The following is a 7488-nucleotide window of genomic DNA, read 5'->3' as shown; positions in this document are numbered from 1 at the left end:
TTTGTGCTATTCTTACTAATTTTAAGATCTTATTTTTGGGTGAACCTGATCTGACCTGAGTTCAGGTTTGGATCGTTATTCGATTAAATTAGCTGAGCTCAAACACCACGGATTTTAGCTTGGAATCGACATGTTAATGTGATTGTAAAGTTAAGTTAAACTCCATACATTTCTATTCGGTTAGGTTTAAATTGTGTATATGTTACAGATTTGTCGAACCATGCGAACATATTAGGATTTGGTATGGATGGATACGTTGTTTGATGGTATGGATGGATTTGAGTAGAGTCTAGGCCTATATTCCACAGGTCCTTAGATTAAAACAAGAAAGTAATCACACAAGACACATAAATTTACGTGGTTTGGTGATGCATCTAAGTCAACAGAGGAGCCATTCATGTTTTTATTCTGAAGGAAATTTGCAGAAAATATGTACGTTAAGCATATTAGGATTTCCTTTATACAACTGATAACCTAATAACCCAAAATATAAAAATGCTCCAACAAAAATTCTCTAGTCTTGAAGGAATAGCCGTTCCTTCAATGGAATGCCCTTTTGCTCTTTAATCTTGGTCATTGTAAGTGAATTGTCCCGTTTGTCTTCCGGTTTTGCTTCCCACAATTTAGATGCTATAAACATGCTTGGAACAATTAATGAAATGATTGGTTCTGTTAAAAAAAATACCATAAACCTTTTGGTATAACCTATGCTAATTTTATAGAATGTTCTTGTTTTAATATGTTGCGATGCCCAAAACACCTGTTTATAACTTTAAAAGATCTTATTTTATATTATACATTATTTGGAATGTTCATTCCTTGATAATGGAATATCTATTCTGTATTGTTTCAGGGTCTTTAAGTGATAAGAAATCTTAGAGTATGAGTCACATTTTTTGAAGGCACATAGGAAGTTCTGGAACAATTTTCATTCATATTTTCTTTACACAAGCATTACACTATATATAAAAGACGCTAACTAAATCAAGAAAATTTTTTTATCTTTGTGTGGTAGTTAAACTACCTATATGGTAGCTAATTATTCCTATACAAAATACAACTAATTATTCCTACACAAGGAATACAACTCAGGCTACACTATCATTCCTATATAGAAAATACAACTCAGTGAACATCTTTAATGGTACTCAATATGTATCTTATCTCTAATTCTTAAAATTGATATCAGTCAGTCAAGTTGGTGAATTTGAACTTAATATCTACTAACGTCATCAATTATTAGTGCAAAACTCCATTAAAACAATGTCTTTTTATTTGTTCAAGATCAGGAAAGTAGGTGTTCTTGGATCCAACTCGTTGTCGTGTAAGATCACCTACTCGTAATGTAGGTTCAAATCTATTCATACTCTCACATTCTCTAGAATTAAAAATTCACGAAGTCAGAGTCTCAGTTGACTGTTTGACTCCCCTTAAGAGAAAATTCTAGTTGACCTTCTCAACTTCGATCGTACAAGCAGTAAGCAGCTTCCACTGCCTTACTTGAAGCACTGGATGCTTTGAGTAGGCCTCGTAATATTACATATAAAGGACTTACTGACTTGGTATAGATCTTTAATAATTTCCTTATTTTAATCTGCCTTTCTTTCTTTTCCTAATTTTTAAGAATCTGGACATTAACTCAGACATTGCTCACCGTATTTTTGGAACAAATTACTTGCAGCTATATTAGAAGTTGTGAAAAAGAATTTTGGAGATCACCTCATTCCTGGAGAAGAGGGTGGAATCACTGGGGACACAGCATCTGATAATCTCTGGTGTATTGATCCTTTAGGTTTGTCTATCTCAAACCGTTAATCTCTTCCACCCGTATTTTGTAAAAGATTACTTCCTTTGTCTTATAGAAGGTCAAATGACAATGTTGGTTCTGTTTTCAGTAGAGTTTATGGGTGGTCCTAGATGTTGGAATACTCTTTTTTCTCTGCAACTGCTGGTGTGAAAATGTTCATTTTTTATTTTTCTTAATGGCATCGAGTAATTTAAATTTATATATAAATGGATTTAATGTCATAATTACAGGTGGAGGATCATTCTGTAATGGCCAATAAATTCACGTGAGTCAAAACGTTTATATGTGCGCCAAATTGCTTTAGTATAAGTATATACTTATCCATTTTTCATCATCATGTAATTTTGGAGAATTTATAGCCATATACATTCATATGTTTTTTTGGATGATGCAATGAGCTTGTGCCTTACTACATCTACAGGCATGTTCCGAGACACAAGTTGTGAAAACTGGATACAGATTTTCTATCTATGCGTAAATGTTTTACCATATTGTTATAGAAATTGACAAAAGTATGCTGATTTATGCTTTATGATTTTTAGAAGTTGACCCTTTTTGAATTGCAACAGCTTATCTTTTCCTTGTCTCTAGGTGGAGCGATCTCTTCTAGTGACTGGCTTTGGAAATGAACACGATGATGCATCGGCAACTGATATAGAATTGTTCAAGAAATTTACAGATCTCTATTCGATTTCCAATGTGGTTTTCAGACATATATATATATATATGTATATATATTTTTGGGTTTTTTTATATGATATAAAATTTGAATGGTTGAATAAAATACCCCACAGCCTCACCTACATTATTGTTGTTTTGAAGCACAAAAGTGGTTGTTTGTAGTGTTGCTTCTTGGTCATTGAGATTCCATTTCCCATATCATTCAAAGTACCAGAATTTTACCATTTCAATAAAAATTCAGAGAATCATAACACTATTCTCCTTGATTATTTTAATAAATAAAATAGTTTTCTTTTTTAACCAAAACAACTTTATTTGAATCAAATTATTATTTAGAATTGAACCAATACACAAAGTAAATGAATCTCCTTTCAATCATCATCTTACAACAACATATAAGTTAAAAATTTGATTTTAATATTTTATTAATGAGTCTTGAATTTATACTCTCACACTTAAAGATTTTCTTCTTTTACTACTTAAACTATTCGGACATAAAAAACATTTTTTATCTAACACACTAGTATTATTTGTACGACATTCATTTTGTAACTTTTGAAACTTTATATTATGAAGTATCAAGTACACATTTGGATGTATACTTTCATGGCCTCAACTCTATCCTAGTCAACCGTAATAAATAACTTCTTACTTTATGCAGCTGCTCTGCATAAGGAAAATACAAGATAAAACATATCTAATAACTGGAAAGACTGAGCACATCTCCAACAAAAAAAATCGAAACAAACCAATTTTAAAATACAAAGATATAAAACAAAATTCACAATAGCAAGACAACAACACAAAAAAGCAAGTATGATTAAACCCCCAATTCAGAAACCATAATTCCAAAGTTAGGATTCAATAAATTTAAGCCAAAAATTAACAAATTTAAAGTTAAAAAATGGAAAAACACGAACCTAAAATGTTTTTGTGTCATCGTCGTTGCCATCGTCGCCAAACTTATTGCCATTGAATTCCTGCTCGCTGGACAAATAAAAGACACAAGTGTTCCATTCCAATGCCAAAATCTTCTATTGGCACGTGACTACACTTGAACCGATGAACCGTTCCACTATGAGAAATCCTTGTCTAGAACTAAAGATTGAGGGCTGTAGTCTAGAACTGGTAACCAGATACTTGGAGAGAAACGCGACTAAAATAAGTGAAAAAAGTGACAAATTTTCGTTTTCTTTTCATTTAATTAAAAACGACACCGTTTGAGCATGAGAAAGGCACGGCTTGTGAGCCGAGCCAAGTTGCTTGGCTTAAAGCTCAGACTCGGGCTCGGACTTGAGCTCATTAATTCTTGACTTGTTTTGGGCTCGTTTGAGCCGACTTCAATGCCGAGCTCGAATAGGCTTAGACTCAAATCCATCCTTAGGAGGAACTCATATCTGCTCTCTTCTCTCTTCTGTTCACTTTTTCCTCAATTTAGGGTGTGAGAAGACTTGGTGCTGCTGCTGTGGATATGTGACATGTAGCTCTTGGGATTGTAGAAAGCTACTGGGAATATCGTCTAAAGCCATTGGATATGGCTGCGGATGTTTTAGTAATTTTCTTTATCTTTATCAATGCTTTTGCTAGGTAAGTGTGGAATGCTTTTGCCGTGAAATTGATAATGCATGTTTGGAAAGTGAACTATTATTAGCTCATGCACCACTGTTCATCTTTTTGTTAGCTTCATAGTTGATCATAAGAGACTTATTACGTCCGTGGATTTAATTCTTTTTGTTATTCTTCTTCCTGTGGACCTAATCGCATATGCTTAAATATCAAGTTTATATTCTTATATTAACTTATCTTTCCTCAAACAAAACAGAGATTGCTCACATTTTACATCAAGCCATTTGCTATGCTCTTTGTGAAGAAGAATCATTGGTAAAAACTAGAATAATGAACATGATGGATAAAGATAAACGACACTCACTTAAATAACAAAAGATCATTCTTTGAGAGACCAAGGTTCTCTGATTTCTGTTTCATTTATTAAATGAATTTTTTTTTTTTGGTTATTTTTCCTAGTACATTATGCATAATGCAATGCAGCTAAGTAAGAAGAAATGTATAACTATAAGTTTGGCAGAAGTTAATTTTCCCACTACTTAAATTGCCACAAGAAATCATGGGAGAATTCTTGTGGATTCACAAAGCTTTATTGGCTTTGAGTTTAATACACGTTGAATGAAGATCTCCATATGTACACGATGTCCCTGCATATCTCTATACGTATTTATGGATATGTTATATATTAATGAAAATAACATTATTGCCTTTCTTTTTCAAAAGACGAGCGTTTATAATTAAATCAATACTATAAGTTTCAAATTTGAGTAAATCAATGGATATAAACTTTGTGTATCATTATGTAATTAAATGTTACTTTATCCTTAATTCAAAATAATTCAGTTACTTAATAATATATATAAAAAATCTATTCATTTACATGTATACATAGTTTTAATGTTATAATTAATACTATAATAAAACTAAAATAAAATAAACAAGGACCGGTCTCCCTTGTATATGTTTATGGTCCATCCTGTACTGCATTATTTTTGTGAATTTCTTTTCCAATGGAAAGAGATTTCATATATGTTATAAAACTAATTGTCAAATGTTTGACAATTAGTGAACAGAGTCTGAGATGTTATAAAAAATATATTTCCAATTGAGTTTGGATACAATCTGGTTAAGTACGCCGAGGTTATCTGAAACATCTCAATCGCCATGAATATGCAGCTTTTGGAGAGGACTGTACCTGCAACAGATAAATTGAAGGCTAAAGGAATTGATTTCTCACCCTGGTATAAGCCTGATATTTACCACACAGACATTTGAAAGGCAGAAGATTTCTTTTTTCTTCTGCCAGCTTGATTAGAAGGCCCTTAGAATCATATTATTTATCTTTCTTTTTCTTTTTTAATTATAAATTCTTAAACAAATGTTGCTGATAGTTGCCAAGAAATTACCAAGCAGGCTGGACATTTGTACTTTCCAAATTACGAATAAATAATTTGCTGGTCTTGTTTAGGCCTATATGAGTCAAATGTAGGTTGGATTTCTTGAATTGTGAATTTGATCATCATTCTATGATGTTAACCAAGAAGTTACTTCTATAGATAAAGATCACCTCTCTCTGGGCCTCTCACACACTCACGCTCACACTCACACAAGTTATGATCCGAACTTTACGTGGACAAATACAATATTGTGATTGGTGGTTTATAAAGAAATTAACAAGAAATGAATTTTAACCACAAATGCTCATAAATTTGTGAAGAACTCAGGTTTGATTATACTTAGGAAACAAGCTCAGGTTTTAATTTTACTTTTTTTTTTTTTAAGCAGAACTGGGAAGCTAGAGATTAAGTTATCAGACAACTATGAAGGATTCTGACAGTAATATTGCTGATTATTTTCACTTACACTAAACATGTAAATGAGTTTATTGATCAACAACCCTGTTGATGATAAGTCCTTTCTTCCATTTCTCATCCTCAATTTTAAACATTGAGATTTCCATCTCCCCAACCTTCTCTGGTGAAGTTCTAAACTCGCCAACCGCATTTTTTCCACTGATTTCTAGACTTTAGCTTCAAATTTTCTTTGTTGTATCTTGATTCCATTTGCTAGTAAGAGTCTCAGTTCACTAGAGCATGCCCTCTATTGGAATTGGTGACCACTTTTTTATAATGTGTTACATAAATGCATATAGAGCCTCTCTAAAGAGCTCGTAATAGGTTTGTGTTTAACCTATGGCAAGTCACTTTAGAATTTTTCTTAGGAATAAGAATACAAGTATGTGTTGTTTAAGGAATAAGAATCCTAGTATATAGAGCACACTGTTACTTTGTATAAGTGAGATAAAATTCATTAGCAAATACATTCATTATAATGAGATGTGAGAAGATATTAGAGTAAAATTGACTTTGTTTGACAAAACCCTATTTTGAATAAATTATGTTAAATCACACATGTTCTTTCTTTTTAATATTTAATATGATTGTTTGTTTTGTTGATTTTAAACCTTTTTTACTTTGTTCATCATGACCTTCTTCCTTTGACATTATGACAAACACAACTTCGAACAAAGTCCTTGGAGTGAGCTTCGTCCTGTGGAATTTCACATTTATCTCCAGCCATCTCACATTTAAAAGTTCAGCCACATCCATAAAAACATTACTGCCTAAGAACTTACAGTCAGAAGATAAATTACTGTCCAGTAAACTCCGCCATTGATTTAACAAACGTTTTTGGAGAAGTTGAGTGATATGAAATCTTAGGCATATTTCATCCATGTCTGGTATTTTCAGAATGCACTACAAACCTCTTTGAGATGGCGCCATGTGAACTAAATTATTCCTTCACCTGCTACCTTCAAAGCTGGTTTAATGAGTCTCCTAGGATGACAAGTCCCGCCTTCAAATGGGGACTGTAATCATACATGGAAAATTCTGTGTGGACGCTGCAATGACTGGCATCTTCGCACCAGTCTGTAGTTTCAGTTTTGCCAAGCATTTTTTAGCTTTGCTTTCTAGCTTTGGGGTAGCCTGAGGAGTTGCAAGTTCGCCGGAAACTTCCCATCCGAAAGCACATTTCTTCTTCTTTATGATGAACGAGATGCGGTAAAAAGCCATTTGAGGGCGGCAAAAATTCATTGGAGTGAGCATTGATGTCCTATTTTTCGGTTCATTTTTTGGTTTAAAAATCAATTCAGTTGTTGGATAATTTTGAACAACTTTACCAACGATATTGTTTTCTTTGTCTTCTTTGTCGGCAGCCTTGTGGTGACATTATATATTAACTCGAATGAACTCAAACTTGAGTTCGAAGTGAGTATTATGGCTTTAGTTCAAACTTAGACTAACCTCAGGTTTAATTTGGTTCAACTTGGATCAACGCCACCTTAACTTAAATCAAATTTCAAAGTCGGAGAAAAAGAATGCTGACATTTTTATGAAGCAATCTGATACTATTGCTTTTATTTGTTAAATTGC

General features: G+C 32.9%; 1 pseudogene; it reads left to right on the top strand.

Moving 5' to 3' along the window:
* Positions 1-1263: 1263 nt before the first annotated feature.
* LOC123219726 lies at positions 1264-4260 on the top strand (annotated as a pseudogene).
* Positions 4261-7488: the final 3228 nt, after the last annotated feature.

This window comes from Mangifera indica, chromosome 6 (genome assembly GCF_011075055.1).
Source record: "Mangifera indica cultivar Alphonso chromosome 6, CATAS_Mindica_2.1, whole genome shotgun sequence".
NCBI lineage: Eukaryota > Viridiplantae > Streptophyta > Magnoliopsida > Sapindales > Anacardiaceae > Mangifera > Mangifera indica.
The sequence above is the reverse complement of the archived record's forward strand: the minus strand, read 5'-3'. Positions and strand labels throughout refer to the sequence as shown.